Raw genomic sequence first — 25047 nt, 5'->3', positions numbered from 1 at the left:
AAATAAAACGCTTATTTATTTTCTGGCACATGGATTTGCATTTAATTAAATACAGTTTTTTTTAATACCTAAATGCATTTATCCATTGAACCTTTTTAAATTTTAGTTATTCTTTGAACAACTGCATTCTCACAGATAAGGAAATTTCCCAAGCTTTGCTGATTGGTAAATAGTTCATTGTTGGTTGCAAGTAATTTTCCAAGTGATGGTCTGTAAGCTTGGCAGGAAATATTTTGTTCTGCATGCATCTTTGCAGAGTTCTTAGAAAATTTACAGGTAGTATAACTATACAAAACTCCAATCCCAGATAATATATTTGGTATTTTGCTGATAATTCCTAGAGAGAAGAGATTTGCAGCATCGGTATAATTTTAGTCTCTTCCTATGCCTCATGTTTTCCTATCTCCTTTTTCCAAGTCATAGAAAATCCATAAGTTATTGGCCATTTAATCTCTTGTTCTACTGTATCCTAGCTAGTCACCTCTCTTCTGCAATTGTAGGCAGCTGTGGAGAGAAGGAGGGAATATGTGATCTTTCCGCTAACCAGCTATGTGCAATGATATCTTGGCTGCTAAGCTGACCACTATCTTGACAATGACAGAATGGGACCCACCTTTGAGGTTAATATGAAGATCCAAGTCATTTATAAAGGAGAAGGCACTTGGATAGTGGACCACAAAGACTGCCCATAGTAGTAGAGTACTAGTAAGTAATCTTTATAATCATCAATCTGATCTTGCATTTCCTTCAACACACCCCTAACAGTACAATGTGTCCAAACTCATTGGAATGATACCAGGTCTCTAATGAGGGCTGGTGGCTGCTTGGAGTAGCTATTTCTTCTATTTTTTAGAGACCCTGCACATGAATTTTGCTTTCCCACAGCTTCCTGGCAAGGTGCTTTCTATTCTCCTCCTACACACAATTCCACATCATTGCCACTTTGACATTGCCTCTTCCCTCCAATTGCTTTTACGTCTCTTCTGAAGGCTTGGCAGACACCCTCCTGTCTGCAATATGAATGTACAAAAGAATAAATCTTCAAAAAATACCAGCTTTGGTCCATTCTCCTGTCTTTCCTGTTGAACCCTATATGGTCACATGGACAACTTAATAATGTTATGGAGAGAAAAGAAAACTACTTTATTTCCTATCTCACAAACTTATAATCAGTTCTATTGATTAATTTCCCCCTTTTCCTGATAAATTACAATGATTAGATTATCACATCTTTATAAAATAGTCTCCCTTAAAAATATTTTAAAGCAAGACAGTGTATACAATAGTTACCATTCAAACAAGAGTTATATATTTGTATTTCCTGTACATTCATCTAAAAATCTCTGTTAGAATGAATGGGTATAATAATTAAAAAAACTGCTTAGAAATCAGAGATTAGGACTTGCTAATAGGGTCAGTGGTTGGAGAGAGACCTTTTACCATATACTTTGTTTTTACCTTTAAATTTTTGAATCACAGGAGTATTTTCCTCATTTAAATACTAAATAATCATTTTGTATATAATTTTAAAAGTCCAAGAAAGTCAAATGTAAAAGTTTCATGTACTCAACCAATTTGTAAGTTACTTGAGTCATGGGCTTGCTGGAGAAGGTCACAGGCTTTGTCACTATTTCCATCCCTTTTCTTAATATTTTTCCTATATTATTCAGTGTGATGCTTCTGACATCTCTCAGGTTGGAGATAGGGAGAAGACTCGAATGACATAAAGATTTCACTTGAAAGGCCCAATTTTAATCAGGTATTGACAGCAGAGCTTAACAGGAAAAGTGTATCTCTCTGTCTGGCTCCACCGCAGTGAGTTCCATTGTAGACGGGCAGGTGCTATGCCCCTTATCACCTCTGCTCCAAGGTCTCCACGATGGGGCAGCCACAATTTGTTGCAGCAGGGGCAGAAGGAAAAGACATGTGACAAATCATCGTACTGGCTTTTAAAGCGTCCACCCAGAAGTGACACAGGCCGCTTTACGTAACATCCCATTGGTCAAAACAAAGCACATGGCCACACCTAACTTCAAAGTAGGCAGAGACAGGCAATGCCCCCATGTATCCAGAAACATCCATACGCATAGCAAATAGCACTGATCAGTGTTTTCTGACAAAAATAAATCAAGACTAGAGCTCTTCAAATTTTGATTTAGTTATAATCTGGGCACAAGATGTTTTCGAGTTACACATGAATTTCATAGAATTCAGCTGCACCCCAACTTTCTCTTCTTCCTCTTTCCTTATTTCCTTCTTCTCCTGTTTCTCGTTATGTTTTCCTCTGACCTCCCTTGAAAAACACAGTGTGACTGATAAGTCACCAGAAAAACAAAATAAAACCACCTGCATGCCCTCTGAAATATCTGTTTCTAAGAAATATTGAAAGGAGGGTGCCACTGAAGTGTCTGATATTGCCAGTGTGACACTGAGAAGTGAGCAGTTGTGTTCTTGTTAGCTTTACCTTTAAGAAAGAAGACATGGGCATGGTCCCAGGGTCCTGAGATCGAGCCCCGCATTGGGCTCTCTCCTTGGTGAGGAGCCTGCTTCCTCCTCTCTCTCTCTGCCTGCCTCTCTGCCTACTTGTGATCTCTCTCTGTCAAATAAATAAATAAAATCTTTAAAAGAAAGAAAGAAAGAAGACATGGGGACATTCTTACTGTGATAACGAAACAACAAGCCTTTTCTCAAGGAGGACCCATGGTTGTTCTTTTCGCCCTGTGCCTCCAGCAATGATTCTACCAAGGCTATTGCCGTGTCTTCAATCTGTTGCCTCCTTTCTGATCAAGCAGGGAGCACTCTTAAGATGCAGCAGTTTGCTCCAAGTCAACCCACTGTGACTAATAGGAAAACAGAAGCCGGGATGTAGGGAATGGATATTGGATTGAGTTAGCCCACCAGAGACATTTTGAATTAATGCAATTGGTGAGTAAAGCAGCAATCAAATGTTTATGTCCTCCTCCAGTTATTGGAGGAAAGGGGTAGAAAGAATAGAGAAATATAGCCTACTCATCTGTTTGGTGCTCATTCTAAATATAAATATAAAAGCCTTTAGAATATTTGTGGTGATGAATTTCTCATTATGGTGATATCAATGGAAATGCTCCATAAACTATATCTTGTTTTGCTAGATGAGTTGGAGACAATTTTCTGAAATTGTCCAATTGCTCAATGAGATTAGCTTTTTTCCAAGAGACCACTGGGAATTTTAGCATCTAAAAGAGATAGAAGGAAAAATACAGTTGGTTCCATAGAGAAACAATCCTTTGGAGCTGGTAATTATGTCACATCTGTTTGGAGAAACAAGTGGCTTTTAGAAATGTGAATGGGGTACCAATTTAATTAAAGATGGGATAGATTACATGCGAATTACTTGCTATTATTATTGGAGGAATCTGTCAAAATGGACAACTGGGAAAGCACTGTTTTCTATTTTTCTGGAGGGAATAATCTGGCACAGCAGGAGAATTACACTTGCTTTTTTGAGGTGTAAGTTTTAACTCTTTTTCTTTTTTTAAAGATTTTATTTATTTACTTGACAGAGATCACAAGTAGACAGAGAGGCTGGCCAAGAGAGAGGGGGAACCAGGCTCCCCGCTGAGCAGAGAGCTTGATGTGGGGCTTGATCCCAGAACCCTGGGATCATGACCTGAGCCAAAGGCAGAGGCTTAACCCCCTGAGCCACCCAGGTGCCCCTTAACTCTTAAGTTAATGTCCTAGGTCTGCTCCTGTCCTTGGTTTCTCTGTCTTCCTTTCTTACTCAACTGGTCGTTCATAACTTGGTTTAACATAACGTTCAAGGTAATGCAGCTTATCTGGTTTTATGTTGTCTCCTTTGGTTTGCAAGAATTTTAGAAACAATCATTTGCTTTTAAAAAAACAAAAAGCTTGATTTTAAAAAATCGTTTGTTTATTAACACCTGGTAAGTAATTTTAACTTAGTATTTTTAGCTCTATGGATTCGAACCTAACTCAACTGAACTTCCTTATCTAATGATAAATCTTTTTATCTCTCCAATAATATCTTTGAGATACTAGAAGATTTCATTTATTTATTTTAAGATTTTATTTATTTATTTTTGAGAGAGAGAGAGAGAGAGAAAAAAGAACACATGGGGGGCAGAGAGAGAGGGAGAAAAAGACTCCCCACTGAGCAGGGAGCCTGACTCCATCCCAGGACCCTGAGATCATGACCTGAACCAAAGGCAGATGCTTAACCAACCAACCACACAGGCACCCCAATACTAGATTTTATAAACAACTCATTCTTTCCCAATGTGAAATTATCTTTATCAGCATTTTTGATGGTGTTTTCTATATTGAACATGAAAATTCCATCTTTTAACATGCTAAACAGCTAGCAATGAATAAATCATGAACTTGAAAATTATATATTTTAATAATCCAAAACACATGTCAGGAAAGATCAGAGCTTTATTGAAGCTACTATTGTAGATGCGTTTAAAAGTTCACTGTGCCCATTGTATATGAATTTCCAGGTGTTGACTGGTTATTTATAAGGTGAACTGCCAAAGAAGTTGGAGTTCAAATAATGAGCACACTTTATTAACCACAGGTAATCTAAAATTACTTTCTATAAACCCAGAAAAATTATGAAGAGTACCCCTTTACCCCACTTTATCTGATATAATCTCAGATGATGTCTGTTGTTCAGTGATGTCTGCTGTTCATTTTGTGATTTGTTCCAGAGTTTAAATTTTTAATAGGTTATTATTCTTGGAATTTTTCCTCAAAAATAGTTTTAATAGAACAATTATTTAGGTCTATTAATATAATAAATCCAATCTCTTGTTCAAAAGTGTTTCAGTCCCACAAGTGTCATGGTTTCAACAACAAATTGTGAACGTCACATTGGTCACACTAGGTAGAAATTTGTTGATTTCAGTAAACTGGAGGTTACTTCATGAGTAACAGGAGCTTAGATACAGTAACTGAGAAGTAACAATTGTGAAAGATCAAAATAAGTAATAATTTGCAAACAATTTTAGGAGAGTGAACGTTTTAAGTAGTATGTTTTTCCTAGATGTCACAGTCAGCAATAGCAAAGATCAAAGGCAAGGTAGAAGGAAATAACAGAGATCAGTCCATCAACTTGCCAGGAGCAAGACTTAATTGATATTGGAGAAACAGCAGATTTGGAATGAAGGCAACGGAAATTTGCCATGAGTAAGTGTTACGCTTGGACTTCCTCAAGGGGGTAGAAATAGGGGTATTTGTATGTTTCCTATCTAGGAAAGGATTGGTATCAGAAAGTTAGGTAGAGGAGTTAAGTACTTTAGGGGTTAAGAATCAAGTTCTCAAATATAAATGTTTTAGTAATAGGCATTGATAGATATAATACAAAAGGAACAGATTAATAAAAATACATTATTATCAAATATTCTATACTGAGATTTGGAATTTCACTTGTTTCCTTTTCTTAAGCCGTGATTATGCAGTTTATTTTTATTTATAACTTTGAGGTCTGCATATTCAAAGCAGACTCTTGTAGCATCTAACAGCCACACTCTATAGCTGCTACTCTAGCCTCTGTATTATTTTGTGGACAACTCATTTCCAAAGGAAAGGATTATAGCTATGCCAGACGTCTTTTTTTTTTTTTTTTTTTTTTTTTAAATAATCTGGGCAATTTCTCAGATGAAGACTCAGCCATTGGCCATTGATCTGCTTAGGTTTCTTGGGTGTTCTGGAATCAATCATCTAGTCAATATGAATTTTCAAATTTATTTACACAGAGTTAAGCAAAGTATTCTTTTGAATTTGAATTTGAAACATTTTTTTGTATCTGTGGTTCCCTCCACTTTTTCCTTGTGAATTGCCCTCATCTTAAGCTGCTGAATTGATTGTGTGTGTGTGCACATGTTTACCTGCCCATGTATAGCATATGTGCATGTGGGAGCTTGTGAATATGGATGCAGATGTATATCTTTAAATAGGCTCTTGAGATTCTTTTCTACTGCTCATTTTCTGTTTTCAAACTCATCAAATTCTGCTTTTATTTTACTAAATTCCCTGCCTTGTCTTTTCAAAGGCTAACTTTGTTTTCTATTTTTCTTTACTCTTGTGGCCAAGATAGATATTAAAGGCCAGACATCTTTTGATAGCTCTGTATGGTGGTGTCCAAGACAATTTTTAAGTTTCTAAATTAATTTATTTTAAAAATATCCCAGAAAAGAGAAATAATTTAGAAAATTATAGAATTAACAACGACAACAACAAATGTCTTTACATAATTTAAAGACACATCAAATGATTGAATACTTGAGTTTCAACCCCATTTAGAAAATAGTCCCATCTATCACCAGGGCTAGCATAGATTTATGGAGACTTTATTTTATTTATTTATCTATCTGTCTATTTATTTATTTATTTTTGAAAGATTTTATTTGCTCATTTGACAGAGAAAGAGGGATCACAAGTAGGCAGAGCAGCAGGCAAAGAGAGAGGGGGAAGCAGGCTCTCCACTGAGCAGAGAGCCCCATGCGGGCTTGATCCCAGGACCCTGAGATCACGACCTGAGCCGAAGGCAGAGTCCTAACGCACAGAGCCACCCAGGCGCCCCGATTTATGGAGACTTTATAATGGGATGATTTTGAGTCTGTTTTAAGTAAAACAATAGGTGGATGTAAGTTCAAATAGCAAGCTGAAACACAACAAATACATTCATATATGAACTAAAATTTCCCAACAAATACATAACACCCCAAAGGTCACACTTTCTTTTACTGCTTTAAATTTGAAATACCGATAAAATACCAACTGCTCACATCAAATGACAACTCGAAGTGACTCTAGCTCTGTTTCTTCATCCTTGGCAGTTCTTGCTTATTTCCAATCTACTTTAAACTCTGGTACAAGACCTTTGACCAGATTGAGTAAATTCAAACCAAGATGTTACGTATTTCTTGTCTTGAAAACAAATGTGGGGTGTTGAGTCTGTATATGTCAACTGTGTGTCAGGGGTCAATTATAAGTAGGAGTTCTCCACGCAGAACTTCCACACAGAATGCAATAGTTATTAAAAAATAAGTAATAAGAATGTGCTCACCTAAGACATATATATATAAGCATATATATAGAATGTATAATTTGTATATATATTTAATTTAAATAAATATATGAATATATTTATAAATGTATAGATGTTTAAGATCTATGTATAGATGTTTAACATATATAACTATATAGTATAATATAAATGCATAAAATAAATGTATATGTAATTAAAATATATACTTATATAGAAATGCATTTTATAGATAACACTATAATTGAGATACATACATATATGTGTGTCTATATGTATATATACATAAATGTATATATATGTATGTATGTGTGTATATATGTATGTGTATATATATATATATATATATATATATAAAACAGGAACACTCAGCAGTAATCCTAGCAATTTTTTAAAAGTGTATCTATGTTTTTAAAAGTGTGTGTGTGTATATATACATATACATATATGTGTGTGTGTGTATATCCTATATATATAGGATATTTATAGCTTCCTCAAGGAGTGGGAGAGAGGAGACTCCCAAGAGAGGGAGACCAAGCAGACTCTGAGCTAAGCTGGAATCCTGATGTGGACTCCTCTCCTTCAGCCCCTCCCCCTCCCCCTTCTCATTCTCAAAATAAATTAATTAATTAATCTTTAAACAACTAAAGAAAGAACTGTCAGGGAAGGCTAATAATAAAAAAACAACCAACTTTTAGTTTTAATATTTGAAATTCTTTCAGATAAAATATTTCCTTGTTCCCTGCACCTGGTGCAGATAACTGTCTCTGCCCCAACCTTGTATACATTACTGCCTATTTTAATTATATAATCATATTTTAATTATATTTTCCCTTACGTAGATTTAAAAAAAAAAACTGTAATCCATTGACCACCAAAGCCTAACCTTTTTTTCCCTAAGATTTTATCTTATTTATTTGAGAGAGAGAGAGAGCACGAGAGGGGAGAAGGTCAGAGGGAGAAGCAGACTCCCTGCGGAGCTGGGAGCTGCTGGGAGCCTGATTCAGGACTAAGTCCCCAGACTCCAGGATCATGATCTGATCTGAGCTGAAGTCTGTTGCTTAACCAATTGAGCCATCTAGGTGCCCCAGAGACTAACCTTTTTAAAGTAGTAGCATTCGGTGTTAAAACTTCACTGATATCCAATAATATTTCAGGTCTTTTCATTGTCCTGCTGCAGGAAGAAATCAGACAAGCCCTCCCCTGTGTCTTACTAGACAATAGAAATGGTACCTTCATTCAAAGTGCTTCCAAAACACATTTCCCCTTGAGACAGCACTAATCCTTGTAAAACAACTTGGAAATGAAGTCATCATTTTTTTTAAGATTTTATTTAAGATTTTATTTATTTATTTGACAGATAGAGATCACAAAGTAGGCAGAGAGGCAGGCAGAGAGAGAGGAGGAAGCAGGCTCCCTGCTGAGCAGAGAGCTCAGTGCCCTCTATCCCAGGACCCTAGGATCATGACCTGAGCAAAAAGCAGAGGCTTTAACTCACTGAGCCACCCAGGCGCCCCCGAAGTCATCATTTTTGCCAAAGCAGTGAAGATGGTATTTTCTGTGCTCTTAAATAAACACAAATTCAAATCAAAAATCCCTCAGCAAGATCTAATCAATTGGGTAGAAAACAAAGTCAGTCTATGCTCACCATTCTGTTTGTGTTCTAAAAGAAAGCTAGTTAATGCTATTCATCAAAACTATACAGTTCTTGGCCAACTGAATGGCCCAGTCAGATGAGCTTCCGACTCGGTTTCCGTTCATGTCCTGATGTTTCAGTGTCCTGAGGTCAAGCCCCTCCTGGGCTCCACAGTGAAGCACAGAGTCTGCCTGGGATTCGATTCTTTCCCTCCCGCTCTGCCCCTTCCCGCACGTGTGCTCCTGCTCTCTCTCTCTCTCTTTGTAAAATAAATAAATGAAAAAAAAATTTAAAACCTATATGATTCTTTTTGCTTATAAAATTCGGAAAAGAGAAAGTAAAGAAGTAGTGGATATAAAAGTTGAGTTAACCTAACACTGTTTCAGTGTTTAAACAGTGGCACACTCTAGTAAGGACATTGGCTTGAGAAAAGTCATTAGAGATGAGAGGTCTGTAAAAAATTATTTGGGCAATATTAAAAGACTGTTAAGGTTACTTCAATCCAGGCTTCCTTCTGAAGATGCAGAAATAATAATCCATTTTACAAGTGACTGCTTGAAATGGTAATGCTCCATTAGGCCATTTAAGGACTGGCGTAGGCACAAAAAAACATTGCCATCTGCTTTGTTTGTTGTATCCTTGGTTATATTTCTGCTTTCTTTTGAGGGACTGCCTTATGGAACACTTTTTCGCTGTCATTTCCGGCAGTAATTATAATTTCTGACCTAGAGTGGAGGACTGTGTAATATCTTGATCGATGAACTGATTAATGTCAGTTTTGTGGGTAACAGTTGGCAAAGAGCCTTTCTAGGAATGTAAAATCATCATTTTGTCCACCAGGTATGAGACCCAAAGATCACTGTACTGATAATTGTAGAGTGAATCAAGTGTCAAATATAATGAGCTTGTTTATTCTATCAACCAAACGATTTTAAAACTGGGGTCAGCTTGTTTTCATGCTAGAAATTTTCTACCAGCCAAATCCAGTCCTCTCTATTCATGATGAAATTTCTGAGTTTTTTGGGGGAGGGATATTACTGATCTTTTATAACTGTAATTTAAGAATTTACTGTTCTCGGGGCGCCTGGGTGGCTCAGTGGATTAAGCCTCTGCCTTCGGCTCAGGTCATGATTTCAGTGTCCTGGGATTGAGCCTCGCATCGGGCCCCTCTGCTCAGCGGGAGCCTGCTTCCACCTCTGTCTTTGCCTGCCTCTCTGCCTAGTTGTGATCGCTCTCTCTGTCAAATAAAATAAATAAATAAAAATTTACTGTTCTCACAGAAGTGAATTGACTTGTAATTATTGTTCTGCTGAAGTTAAGGAAATGTCATCTGGCCTATTTCTAAAGAAGACAAATACTGTGTACTCACCAGAACTCTTTCAGATAGGACAACCATTATTTTAAATAGAAGCAGGAATAAAACTTTGTATTCCAAAATTTCAGCCCATAGGTTATAGTCACTGAATTTGAGATTACATGATCATATCTTTTGGAAGTTTTAATCAGATGAAGTTTTAATCAGAAATCTATACAGTCAACTGTACAATCCTTACTTTCAATACATTTCTGACTGATTGAGATGGTGTGAGAACTTATGCGGGAAAGTAGGTAAATAAGTTGTAAATACATCAGTATTTCAATATCAAAAATATTTTGACGAATGTATTATATTTTACAATTCTTATGTTCTTTTAATATATTCACATATTTTTAATTAGTATTACTCTGTAGTTTTATATCCTTTTTCTCTGTGGTTGTGTGTGAGGGAGGTATCAAAGCTTTGTAAATATAAACCTACTAAAACTTCTGCAAAATATATTTTTTAAAGATTCTGTTTATTTATTTGAGAAAGAGAGATCACAAGTAGACAGAGGCAGGCATGGGAGGGGTTCGGGGGGTGGGAAGCAGGCTCCCTGCTGAGCAGAGAGCCCGATGAGGGGCTCTATCCCAGGACCCTGGGATCATGACCTGAGCTGAAGGCAGAGGCTTTAACCCACTTAGCCACCCAAGTGCCCCTACAAAATATTTTTTTAATCAAGCACTTTAAATTCTTGGAGAATTTACATGTCAACTTTACTCTCCTTTTTTTTTTTTTTAATGGTTGTGGTTTCTTTTTTTCTTTCATTCTTTAGAGTGTTTAAACAAAATATTCCAATATATAAATCTAGAAACAAATGAATACATACTGTAATACTCTGTGTATATGACATATAAAAACAGGAAATGTTAATCAAAGCGAAGAGACAAGAAGAAACCTGAAGAAACCTTTGGAGATGACTCTTTAATCTCAGAGAAGGTCACACAGAGCTATAGCTGTGAACAAATTCATTAAGCTATGTTCTCAGGATTAGCGCCCCTGGCGATATATGTGGGGTTGAGTAATGAAGGACATAATATATATACACATACTATAATATATATATATATACATACTCATAATACATACACATACTCATAATATATGCTCATTATATATACTCATAATATATGCTCGTTTACACCTACAGGAAAAAAATCTATTATATATTAAATCATCTATAATCTAAAAATAATTTACCAGGGCACAGATGATCAGTTTTCATGGTAAGTTGCAGTAAGACGTATTACGTTTGTTCACAGTATAAATAGTTACCTTCATTTAAATGCACCAAGTGTGTTGGAATTCCTTGGACAATTCAAAATAAAGACATAAACAATCTATAGAACAGGTGCTGAAGCCCAAAGTTACATCCCCATTAAAGTGCTGTTAGAACTCTATTCCCTTTCTGCCAGTTGCTATCATTAAATATCCCCTGAAATAAGATTGTGTTCCCTAATACCTACTAGATAAGGATAGGGCCAAAAATACTTTCAAAAGAAATGGCGAAGAGCTACCAGAGCAGAAGAAACAAAGTCATTTTAAATTTTGTCATTAGGAAGAAAGACTATCCTAATGAGGCAAGAAATCCTATCCCCAAGCAAAATTGTGTCCCATAGAGTAAAGCCCTTTCTTTTATTTTATAGTGTTGTTTCTGCTCTAACAAAGAAAATCCTGGCTACAAGAGAACACAGTATACTTTAGTTAGCTTCATCATATATCTCATTTAGTATGTATGAATGAATATTCTAATACCATTGTCTTTTGCTTTATATGTAAAGCAGTTCTTCAGGAAGGATACCTTACAGCAGTGTTTTTCAAACAAATCAACTGAGGATCTTGGTTAAATTGAGCTTCTACAATTGTGGAAGGGCGAACTGAGATCCTGGTGTTCTAACAAATAAATATACAGGTGATTCTGGACCTGCTGGTCCATCGACCGCGTTGGGAGTAAGAGTCCTTTAATTCGGTTATACGGAAATGCTTTCAGGATTTTATTGTAGAACTTTGGGGGATATTATATTATAATTCATCTTCTTTATCATATGAAGGAACTATCTTTCAGAGCAGTGTTCTGCATATTTTGATGTGCATGTAATGTACCTCTGCATCTTGCTAAAATCAGATTTTGATTCTGCAATTCTGGGTTGGGACCTGAGATTCGGCATTTCTTTTCTTTTTTTTTTCCTTTAAAGATTTTATTTATTTACCTGAGAGAAAGAGAAAGGGGGTGGAGCACAAGCAGGGGGAGGGGCGGAGGGAGAGGCAGGCTCCCTGCTTAGCATGATGCCCAGTGCAATGCAACGTTAGATCCCATGACCCCGGGATCATGACCTGAACCAAAGGCAGGTGCCTAATGGACTGAACCACTCAGGCGCCCCAAGATTTGACATCTCTAACTACCTCTCAGGGATGCTGCCACTGCTGGCCCGCAGACCACACTTGGATCTTAGATTTTAAAACAATTAGACATTAATTAACTAACTAAACAACTGACATTAATTAACATAAAAGTCAAGGAGGGAGAGAATGGAAGGCAAAATACTACTCAAGACTCAAAGTAATGTTATACAGCAAATGGTATATAGAAAACCAAAAACCAAGTTTCAATATATTCAGCCCTGGAGGTAAAGCCTCACACTTTAAAAGTGCTGCTTATTTACTGTTCCTATTTTAAACTGACTACAGTAGTAGCTGAATTTTCAATGAGAGAGCTGTTTCAGTAATGGCATCTGCTTTATTAGAGCGGTGGTTTTATTGAACTAATAACTATTAGCATGAAGACACCGTTAGTGTAAATTACGTTTCTAATTATGGCACTACATATACTCAGGTTATATACAATTATTAGACATTTTACCCCAATTATTTACCTCTCCAGCAACTTTCTTTCTATCACATGCACTCTGATCTTGTGTCTCTGTATGAAAGCTTTCGTATAGCTATCCCCCGGGACCCCCTATATTAATTCAAATGGATACATGATCTGTCCAGAAGCGTGTGATACCAGCTGGTTAATTAGAACTTCCTTCTCAATTTCTACTTCTCAGGAGCTGAATCCATTCAGTGTTCTGTGCTTTAATCAGAAATAATCTGTGGTCTTGTTGGGCACGGCTTCGAGAGAGGTACAATGTAAAGAAAAGTTCAATAAGAAGTGTATACACTAAATGTCGGTGCATCACAAACATTCCGAAGTACAGTGGCTTAAACCAAAAACCGTTTAAAGGTTTTATTTTATTTTTTTAAATTTATTTGACAGAGAGAAAGATCACAAGTAGTCCAGAGAAGCAGACAGAGAGAGAGAGGAGGGAGCCCGATGCTGGGCTTGATCCCAGGACCCTGAGATCATGACCTGAGCCGAAGGCAGAGGCTTAACCCACTGAGTCACCCCGGCACCCCGAAAACCAAAAACCATTATCCTGTCCAGTCAGCTGTAGGCACTCAGATGGGTGTATTGGGTGCAGCTGTTCTGCTCCACGTGTATCTCATGCACCCCCAACCCCCTGAGCCCATGTTCTTGTCTTGTGGGGGCTCAAGCCTTATAGCACACATTCAACCATGCAAGCACATTTCAGGCCTCCACTGCATTACATCTGCTAATTTCCATTGGCCAGTCGGACAGTGGAGCCCTGTGTCTACCCTCTTTCCTCACAGTGAGGCCAAAGCAAGTCAACTTAAATGGATCAGAGAAGAGTTAGCCTCCCCTAGAAGTAGAGGGGAATGAATGATTATTTCAGAATAAAAGCTGATCTACCAGAGCCAGTTTCCCTTTTTATACATGTAAGCACAAGTAGTATCTAAAGTCTGTGAATTGGTTATTTTTATAACATGCCAAAGAGCCATAGCTATGTTTCGTCAAGTTAGAAATACTGGCATTGCTTGGTTTCTTCAAGAATCTCAGGTTTTTATAGAAAGTGAAAAAATTATGGTCTAACATCCACTTATGCAGTGTTTTTTGTTTGAATCTATGTGCTACTAGTCACACATAAGGATTTTAGATTCTAAAAAGTCTGGCGAATAATGTCTCGGGCAAGATAGGTGTAGTATTTGAGTCATGGTTAATGTGGCAAGGTGTTCTTTTGACACCCTCCCCCAAAATATCCTCAAATATTTTCCATGTGCCCTTTGTATACCCATGGAGATGAATCCAAGCCAGTTCGGAGCTTTTCAATTTTTAAGGTGTGTATAGACAAACGAAGTTCTGTGTATGCCGTTTTCTTTAGGGAGTTAAATTTAGCCACTTAACAGAAGATAAGATGCTTGGGGTGCCTGCGTGACTCAGTGGGTTAAAGCCTCTGCCTCCCGCTCAGGTCGTGATCTCAGGGTCCTGCGATGGAGCCCCGCATCGGGCTCTCTGCTCGGCAGGGAGCCTGCTTCCTTCTTTCTCTCTGTCTCTCTGCCTACTTGTGATCTCTGTCAAACAAATAAATAAACTATTAAAAAAAGAAGAAGAAGAAGAAGAAGAAGATAAGATGCTAAATCTGAATATTGAAACATGGGGAAAAACTCACCAGGAAGATAGAGTTGGGCATTCTGTCGAGAGAGATGACATCATGCCCCATTCAGGTGTTGTTTGTGTCTGATACATTCTTCCTGACATCCTTTGCTTAGGGCGTTAGACGATGAAGGGGCCTGTGTGGTGGGCCTCGAGCCTGGTCAAGATACAGACACCAGATAGGATTTACTACATCACGTAAAGATAGGAAACAGTGGATGCAATGAGAGGCATTGTCTATGTTTGAAACTGGAACCAATGCTCCACCAGTGATATAGCGGTCATCCGTCAGAACCACGTGAATATGACAACCAATGAAAGCTTGCCTTTCTGTGAGTGGCATTAGTTTCACTCAGGTTGGAAGGAAATGAGGAAAAAGGAGCCAATGATCCTAGAGTTGCAGAAATAGCTCCGGCAGCTTCAGCAACATGCATATTCTTTCCTCTTCTTCCTGGGCATACAGTTGGTTTCAAGCTGACTTATAGTTAGGGGTAAGGGGACACCATAGTTAAGCTCTGTAGTCAACAGAATGAGAAGGGAAGTGGTGGGGCCCACCTCGACATCCAGCCCATTTAGAAAAAAGGGGCACACCTCGACATCCAACCCATTTAGAAAAAAGGAGAGGAGCAAGACGGACAGAGTCTGCCTTCTTGAAAGAAGACCCAGTTGGGGGGGGTGGCGAGAAGAGTCTAGGTATCATGGGATGGTATCTCCGCCCTTCACTAAGGGAAACTAATGTTCTCCTCATAGTTTAGGACCTTGTCAGTTTTGGAGGGAGGTTTCATTAATTCATTGGTCCATTCATACATTTATTCATCCAGTAAATTCTTACTGAGTATCTACTACAATGTGCCAGGCAATCTGTCTGGACCTGAGTTTGCAAAGTGATCCAAAAAAGGACACAGTCCTTGTCTTCTTGGTAGTTTATGGTTTGTAGAGGGAGAGAGAATTAACAACTGTGCTGTGTACTACATCAGAGAAATAGAAAAAAAAAGTGAGTACATATATGTACTCATATATATGGTGGGGCAGAAACCTATACGAGGGAAAGATAAGGAAAAGCTTCTCTGATGAAGATCTTTGTGTTGAGAGCTGAAAAATAGATTAAATGTAAGTTAGATGAACCAGGATGGGAAAGAAGGAATAGGAGGTACAGAATACAACACAAAACAAAAGATAAAATGTCATCAATAGTGACAAAGTCCTCATCATCTTTTGCATCTCCTTTCTGACCCAATGATGATTAAACATTTGAGAAAGGGGGTTGCTTTCAGGGATCTAAATATTTGTATATTTCCTCCTATTATTTATAATTGCCTAGTTTTACTAGAGCAGTTCAGACAGAAGACACACTAGGAGCCAAACACAGAACTCTACAACCTGAGAAACATCCACTAAAATGAGATACAAATATTACTATACTTATGTCTTACTTTTATCCCAAAAACCCCCAAGGGAAAATTCATTTTCTGTGTGTGTACTCTTGGTTAACTCATTAATTTTAAGGCACTATTTGGACATCATTCCCTAAATCCTGCAGAATGCTCAGCTCTCAGATTTCTTGCTGAATATTTCCTGATCCATAATGTTAACAAAGACGTGATATTTGGCCAGAACGAACACTTGATAAATCTCTCTATCATAAGACATCCTGACTCAGCTATTAAATATATAGTTTCCTTCTTAAATCATGAGTGCTTTAGAGTTCATGATTTCATCAGCAGGGAATTCGGGTTTTCTCAAACTTGGCAGACACAAAGAAATGCTGCTTCGAAAATCACACTTAGGTGACAGAGTGTTAAGACAAGTCCCCATAGGAGTTATTAGCACTTTGCCTGAAGAACTCTTGGTGGATCTTCTTAACCTTTTAGCAAGGGGAGGCAATGCTATTGACAAGTTCTTGGTGAGAACAAGACTTCATGAATGAGGAGTCATTTTGGAATCTCGTTTCAGGCATTTCAGGGTATCACATTGGTTAATTTAAAGTTAGCACTCAGAGGTGCTTGGCTGGCTTCATCAGTGGAGCATGTGACTCTTAATCCCAGGGTTATAAGTTGCAGCCCCATATTGGGTGGAAAGATTACTTAAAAAATAAAATATTTTAAAAAGTATTTGGTTTGCAAAGATAGCAGATTGTCATTGCAATTCTCACCATAGTCAGTATCTAAAGTTAATAGTAAATGATGGGGCGAAGACCAGACTTTGGATAAATCACATAAACATGCAACACTTTTATCAAGCTACTCTGCCAATTTTCCTTATCCAACTATTTTTTCCCCTGTGTTACCAAGTAAAAACCTACGAATTCTTTGTTAATAATACTTTGTTATAATTTACCTTTGGTAAAAACGCACGGACATTAAGGGTTCAGTTCAAAGAATTTTGCCATATGTGTAAATCCGTATAAGAAATTACCCGGATCAAGTTGTAGAACACCACACCCATAAATCCAGCTAACCAACATCCCACCTCCAGAGGCGATTACTGTTCAGTTTGTGTGACCACACATTACTTCTCTATTCTTGAACTTCATACCATTGGAATGGTATGTAGTATGTAGTCTTTGGGGTCTGGCTTCTTGTATTCAAAATCTGTGCATTTTAAGAATTTCTGCAGTGTTGAGAATAGCCCAGAGCCTCTGGAAACATTGGGTGGATATGCAACTCATCTGTCTAAACCCTATTCTTATCCTGAAAATTTCTGATGACAATGAAGCATTACTGTAAGAAGGGGCTGTGTTAGTATAGCTATACACTACTGAAGAAAATGATCCTGACACAAATTAAAAATAGAAATAAAATTGTAGGTAATAGACGATCTGCTTAACCTTCTTATACATAAGCTCATTTTAAGGACATCTTAAGTGCAAGGAGAAAAGTCTAATTATAAATTATTCTTATCTATTCATTAAGTCTGTTCCCTTAAGGGTCAATTCTAGGCAATGCTTCATTAATCTTGTATCAGTCACTTCAAAAATTCATTTTTCAATAATTTCAATAATTTTCATTAATCAGTTAGAAGTTTTCATTAATTCGTCATGTGTACAAATTAGGAAGGTGCAAAGCAAAATGGTGAATTTCTAGAGAGTCATCTTAAGACCTGAGACAGGGAAGCAAGATAAAAAGTACATGTATTGAGATCTACAATGTGCTGGTGATCCAACATGCTTTCTCCTATGCAAATAAATCTTTCAGTAAATTGTGATATGCAGAATGCCATACATCTAGTGGAATATTAGTTCAAATACACCAGTACTTAAGCATGGGCCATATTCTCCATGTTTACCTCTAACTCAAAATTTTATCATTGAAACACAGCTGTAGGGAAATGCTAGTTTTCTAGAATGATTTATACAATATATTACATGGATGATAACTACTGAGATAAATTTACTGAGTCATTCTCCATGGACCAATAAAATCCAATGTCTCTTATTAGTCCACCACCCTACATTCCATACTTCCTCCTCTACAGGATACACTGTCACTGTATAGCAGACCACAATGTCTTTTTCTTGGGATTAGGCAAATTCAAGAAAACAGTGTTGCAGTGATGAAACAAATAGTTTCTCTGCCTGGAAAGCAGACACTGCCATTTTAAGTATGAGTAATTGAAAAAAACAGGGTGTTCAAAAATTCTTAACCACAATTAGTATAAGAAAAAGAGGAAAAAAGGAAAAAAATTAAAATAAATGTTCTAAACCATAGAAAAGGTCAAAAATATTCTTGCTTCTCTGTTATTTGAAACATAGGAAGATGATTAAGGTAAGAATATGAAAGGAGGGGTTATGTTTTTTTGAGACAAGTCTAGTGAGGCAAGGAAGATGGGGGATACTTCTGCTTCTCAAAGGTATCAGTCTCAAGTTAAAGCAAGGCCAAGCCAAGCTGGTATTTTAGTCAAACTGGCTGAAATGTGCAGGCCAAGCTGTCAAACAGAATGTTGGTCATAGAGCATGGTTTATGGTCCTCAGTGGCATAGGCAGTTTGGGTTGAGATCACTATAGTTTCTTACCATCCTCAACCAGAAGAAAATAGGTCCATTGTGATATCCTGATGGACTTACTAACGGAATGAAGAAGGTGAGGCCTGATTGCCTTGCTGTGGTCATCCATCCCCCCATCCAAACAGCCCCTCCTTAGTGTTTACTGAGGTCCTGCTCTGTGCCAGATACTAATCTAGACAGTTGGCATATGGTACGGAGGAGGACGGACAAGGCCCAGGAGTCTCGTGACTTAGTCAGGATTCGGAAAGAGAGAAGCATGTCCATGAACAATAATAGATTCAAGTGGAAGCTTTTGAAGGATTCTAACCCTACTCAATATATATACCACTTAATAGATTAGATATAGATATGTCTATATCTAATCCTCCTAAATATATATCTATATATAATATACATATATATAAATATATAAATGCTACTAAATATATATATATATACACCACTTAATCCTCTAATTACATATACGTGTGTGTGTGTGTGTGTGTGTGTGTGTGTGTGTATGGATATTTATACTACCTCCAAAGGGAAAGCATATGATCATCAACAAATAGAATAGTGTGAGATTTAATTGAATCTCTCAGGAAGGTGTGAGACAGAGTGAGTGTTTAGCTACAGTGATGGTATCAGTGAACATCATTTGAGTTATTAAACCTCAGTTTTAGATCCACTGAAGGAGCACAAGTGGAATTTACTCAGTATTGAGCGGATCAAGATGGCTCTCAGATGAGTGTGGAGTGGGAGAAAAGGAGATGCTTGTGTGTTAGGAGAGTTTGTGGTAAGACTACGAACTCTGAGTGCCGGAGAGGTTGCCACTGATACAGAAGAAGCTGCTTGAACGGTTCTAAAACCTACGCTTGTGTCTTCTTGTGCCCAGAGGTCAGCATACAGAGCACATTTTCTCTGGACTAAGGCGGGGGCGGGGGCGGTTAATCACCATATGTAATTAATTCATTGTTTAACTAATTAATTTTAAAATACAAAAAAACTTCCAACATACATCTCAGTGTTTGGTGTAAAGTTGAAAAATATAAAAGACAGGAACAACAAAAACAGAAATAGAAAAGACAAAAAATAATCCCAATTCATTTCAGAGGCAGGTATTAACAGCCTCTATATCCAAAAAGTAGGATGTTATAGTCATACTTTCATCACAACTGTAATGTTCTATAAATTAATATTAGGGAAGATAGTAAAGAATAACAAATATTTAAATACAAGTCTGTGACTTTGGCAATTCAGCGGATTCAATAAGTCATGAGAAAATTTAATCCCCCTGGGGTTTTCTGGGAGAGACGGAAACACTGCTTTTAAAAAAAAAAAAAAGTTTTGGGACGCCCGGGTGGCTCAGTGGGTTAAAGCCTCTGCCTTCGGCTCCGGTCGTGATCCCAGGGTCCTGGGATCGAGTCCCGCATCGGGCTCTCTGCTCGGCGGGGAGCCTGCTTCCTCCTCTCTCTGCCTGCCTCTCTGACTCCTTGTGATTTCTGTCTATCAAATAAATAAATAAATCTTAAAAAAAAAAAAAGTTTCCCCATGCTGCCTAAGCCTAGATCAATCTTTTTTAATAACTGAATTTTGCTAATCAGTTGTGGTATTTGTTTCTCTTCTTAAATGGAAATCGGGATGAAAGTAACATTGTCAGTGTGTCTTTGTCTTTTCAAGGTCATGTTTGGCCAAAAGGATCAGCCAGGGTTTCTCCTTCCTTTTTAAGCAGGCAGCAATGATCTGATTAAATATTTATAAGTCCAGTTGGGTAAAGTCAAATGGAACAGAAGATGCAATTAAGAATTGAAACCAAGTGTCATCCTGCAGGGTCTCCTTAAATGATACAAAACATTGTAATCATAAAACTTTTCTTGGGCACTATTTATCAGCCCGATCTGGGTTGTTTGGTATACGTGAACAGTGCTTTCCAAGATGTATTAAGCAATGTTCAGAAGTCATCTAAAAATACTCTCGGAGTAACTCATGCCTCTGCACTCTGTCCAGAAATAGTTTTACTTGGCCATTCCCTGACAGGGATGGGATGTGGGAGAGGGAGGTGGTGGCTGCCCGGGTTAGCCTAGGAACACTGGCAGCTTCTTCTTCCTAGCTATTATCACAACACACCTTTGGGGCCTGGGAAGAATATCTGGACAGGTGTTGGCAGAGGTTAAGTGTTTGATCACTTGCTTTCAGAAAAATAAATAAATAGATTAATTAGTTAAAAGAAAATCCTGATCAGCAACCATTATCCTTTCAGTTGCTTTTATAAAATCTTCCAGGTCTGCAAGAAAGTTTCTGGTAATGTTGTTTATGTAAAGGAAAAAAAATAATAAAAGTTTTTCAGTCTCATATCAAAGACTGGTGGATGGAGCAGGGAACATAAATTTATTATAAAATATCCTCTCAACCCATCCATAGATAGGAAAAACAGGAGCTAGCTGCAGAGCAATTATGGAAGAGGCTTAACTTTGGCAGAAATGCATGGTCTTCAATTATAATTAGTATTATGTATTCAAAAGCATTTTCAAGGTTTGTAATTATTTTTAGGGGTTGAAATGTCAAATATTTGTCTGCCTGGTAATATTCTAGTTAATTGGATTGTGATGTTGATAAGGCCAAGCTCAGGTGGTAATTAGGCTGGTGAGTTTCACACTGAAACACACTACCTAGAGGACACAATTCACTGCATCTCTACTGACCCCGTTGTGCCTTTGGGCACCAGGAGATCTTGAAAAGCAGACCTCAGGGAAATCACTTCACACAGACACTGGAAAAACTAAATTTAATTTTCATGTCTTACCAACAGTCATTTGTGTTGCTGTCATATAGATAAAGTAGAACTTCAACGAAATCAACTCTGTGTTATCCATTACTAACACCTGAATTAAATAAAGTGAAATTCAGAAAAATCAATAACAAATGTAGAAAAATGAAATTTCCTTTTTGCTTGGGGGCTGGAGGGAGATGTCGAATTTTCTTTCAGTAGCTCTAGCTCGTTAAATTGTAATGACACTTGTTCAACTCCTCAAATGCAAATAGGATTAGGTAACAATTTTCATTTTTTTCCCCTAAAGTATCTTATATTTATTTGAAGTTTTGCACTCCTATGACTGATTTTCCTTAAGGTGAAAGTTAGAATTGTGGTGACTTTTCGAGCACCGTGGTAACAAGAATGGGGCATGTGGGTGGTTCTAGGGACACAGTAAATGTTCTATATTGTTATCTGGGCAAAGGTTACCCGATGTGTTCACTTTGTGAAACTTCTTTGACTTGTACACTTATGATTTATGCACTTGTGATATTACCTCTTTCATACCCCAAAAGTTTTTAAAGGAATGTATAAAACACCGCTTGGGTTCCTATATTCATTTAAGTAACAGGCTCCATCATTTTCTTTGATGATGACATATTTCATGGATTCATGCCTTTCTATCAAGTGTATGCTACCATCTTTGTTTTTTGTCACTGGGACTTTGTTTCTGTAATGCAAAAACCTATTTGTAATTTCTAATATATTACAGAAATTAGTATCTTCTTCCCAGTTGGGATGAGAAAATCACTTGGGTTAAATGGTGCCTGGTGCTTCCTGCTTTCTTCAGATAGAAGCCCTGGTTTTGATTTACCTTTCTCTGCTCCTCTCCTAGGCAGTGAGCTTCCTCATTACCCTCCAATATGGTAAAATGTTCAGTGTTAAGAGTCGTCTTCACTCACAGTATACTTCGTGAATCCATGCTGTTTTTCCATCATTAGCTTCTTGGTTCCTTACATTCAATATAATTTTGTATAGTGATGTCTTGGGGGTAATAATTGCATTTTAATGAAAAAATGGCCCGGATCAGCTGTAATACAACCAGATGTGGGCTGCAGTGCGAATATACACCTACTGTTTCAATTTTCTAGTAAAGCTTATAATGACTGAAGTACGTGGGTGATTGAGGAAATTGTGCCTGGCAATTGCATCTATCAAGTTGAGTTTTGATCCCTCACCTCCAACAACTTGCCTTTAGCTTTTATGAATGGATTGAGAAAGCAGGGCCAGTGTAAGTATCAGAGGATCTCCTATCTGGTGACGGAGCATTTACAGATTCTGAAGGACTGGTCTCTAGGAATTGTTCAAAGCATGAGTTGTGAATATGCATTCTTGCTGAGGCGCATACCAGCCTTAGGTGCTTGGGCAAGCCTATTTCAACTCTTAGCCTCATATTTATTATCCAGAAACTAAATGGGAATAGTTTATCTTTCTTAATTAAGTTATTGGACAGAAGAAGTGAAATTAGGGATGTAAATTCCTTAGGTAGGAGCTGATGTCCCTTCCTGAGCTCAGAAAATGGGGATCATTATTTTTATTAAATAGATGGTAGTGAGCTACCATCTATTTAATATCTACATATTTAATATCTATAATATCTATATATCTACGTAATAGCTATATATATATCTATATAATAGCTACCATCTTTTTAACATCTATTTCACCTTCTCATCAATATCAGGAATTTGGATTGTACTCAAAATAAAAACCATATTTGGTCTCTCAAGTCATGCATATGAGAATAAGTAAATATAAACTGTATGATTCAATTTATATGAAGTTTAAACAGAAGCATGATCATTTCGTGAGATCAATTTCAGAATAGTAAGCCCTTCTGTGAGATGTGGAATAGTCTGAAAGAAGCATGAGCGTTTCTGTGCAGCTGAAGATATCCCATTTCTTGATCTAGGTCATAGCTAGTGAATTTTATGTTTGTAAAAATTCATCAAGCTGTACACTGAAGATATCAATAAAATAAAACTCGGTAAAAAAAGAAAGAAGGGATTTAAAGCAATATTTCTCAAAAATATTAATGAAATACAACCTAGTATAGGCCTCTGGGAAACTAGGAAATCATGGCAATACTCTGTGGCTCTGCCCCTATGATCGCAAGTAAAGATTCTAATGGAAATATTCTAGTAACAGATAAAATCACTTGCATAAAGACATTCATTGTCACATTTCCTATTTAAAAAAAACAACAACAATATTCAAAGCAATATAAATTAAATGTCCGGTATTCTGGGGAAAAAAATTACATAATTGAGGATGCATTACACCCAGAATTATGCAGTCATCAAAAATAAGTAGGCAAAGTGCTACAGCCATGCTAGAGGGCTCCTTGGCATTGTTCTATAAAGCTAAGCATACACTGGCCCTATGATCCAGCAATTTTACTTCTGGGTTTTTATGCAAGACAAAGGGAGACCTGTGCATCCACACAAAGACTTTCATGTTCATAGCAGCCTTATTCATAATAGCCCCAAACTGGAAACAATTCAAGCACACATCAGGAGAATGGAAAAAGGAATAGTTGTCTGTTCATATAATGTACTACTATTCAGCATCACTACAACATGAATGAATTCCCAAAAGAACATGTTGAATGAAAGAAGCCAGACACAAAGGAATATGTACTGTGTGATTCCATTTGCATGATCTTTTGGAGGAGGCAAAATTAGCCCGTGATGGAGGACACCAAAATAGTGGTTGTCTGTGCTCTACGAAGGTGGGGAATGCCCGGTGATGGAGAGAGTCCTTGTCTTGTTTGACAGGATCTGCAGCAGCCATCTTGTGACCTTGAGGTTCTGCCAGTAGAACTGCAAACATAGCAGTCCTAAAACTATTGAGCTGGTGAACCAAAGCCAGCATCCACAGCCTTTCATACTTCTTATGTAAAAGGAGGCACAGTCCTTTTTGTTCAGCCACGGTAGCTGAGAAAATCCGCTAAGAGAAGATTGAAAGAAAGGCTGCTCTAATTTGTATCAGTGTAGAAAGAAGTTCAGTCAGTGGAGAATTGCAAGAATTCCAGAAGCCTTCTGGCACTCGCTGTGGCATTATAGAATGACGGGCTTGGAAGGGACATTAGCATTTATAGAAAATGACACTGAAGCCCAGCGAGGTTATGTGTCTTGCCAAGGACACAAACAGCCAAGATTAGATCATATACATCCAATTCTCCATCTCCTTAATGAGAAAAAGGAGGTGAAAAGGACTATGGCAACTCCCAGAGAACCTGAGTGGGTATTTTCTATACAGGCAGTTCAAGAGCACAACATAGGAGATAAGAAAGCTTACGTACAAGCTGCTGAGGAGATGATACTTCACCAGTCAAAATACAGTTCTAAACGAGAAGCTTCTAGTAACTTCTCATTGTGCACGTGTAGGTAGTTTGACTTCTAGTCCCTTTAGTACCAGATGTTCATCAGATCTCAAACACTCCCACTTGATGTTTTTACTTTTACTGAATTCTCTCTTTACCTGTTTGTTCTTATTCTATTTGAGGAAGTGTTGATCACAAATTTTGAATTGTATTCTCATCAAGATATTGTGGAAGTCTTTAGTCATTCCATGATCGCATTTAATTATGTATCCATTTGTCATTTTCCAAAAGATTAAAATGTGCACCAGAAGCCCTTCTGGATTCTTCAGGTCGTTATTAAGTTCCATATAGCTCTGAGTAGAAGATCATTTTAATGTTCTCTTGTGTTATTTT

At 37.4% G+C, this 25047-nt stretch overlaps 1 protein-coding gene across 1 annotated transcript in view; it reads left to right on the top strand.

Annotated features, from left to right (window-relative positions):
- The window catches only part of LOC132008163 (1-phosphatidylinositol 4,5-bisphosphate phosphodiesterase beta-1-like), a gene marked incomplete at its 3' end in the record, with an annotated part of 505747 nt that overhangs the window by 333217 nt on the left and 147483 nt on the right, over positions 1 to 25047 (top strand). The gene's annotated exons all lie outside the window — the stretch shown is intronic.

This window comes from Mustela nigripes, unplaced genomic scaffold, assembly GCF_022355385.1.
Source record: "Mustela nigripes isolate SB6536 unplaced genomic scaffold, MUSNIG.SB6536 HiC_scaffold_75, whole genome shotgun sequence".
Lineage (NCBI taxonomy): Eukaryota > Metazoa > Chordata > Mammalia > Carnivora > Mustelidae > Mustela > Mustela nigripes.
This window is presented reverse-complemented; position numbering and strand designations above follow the sequence as displayed.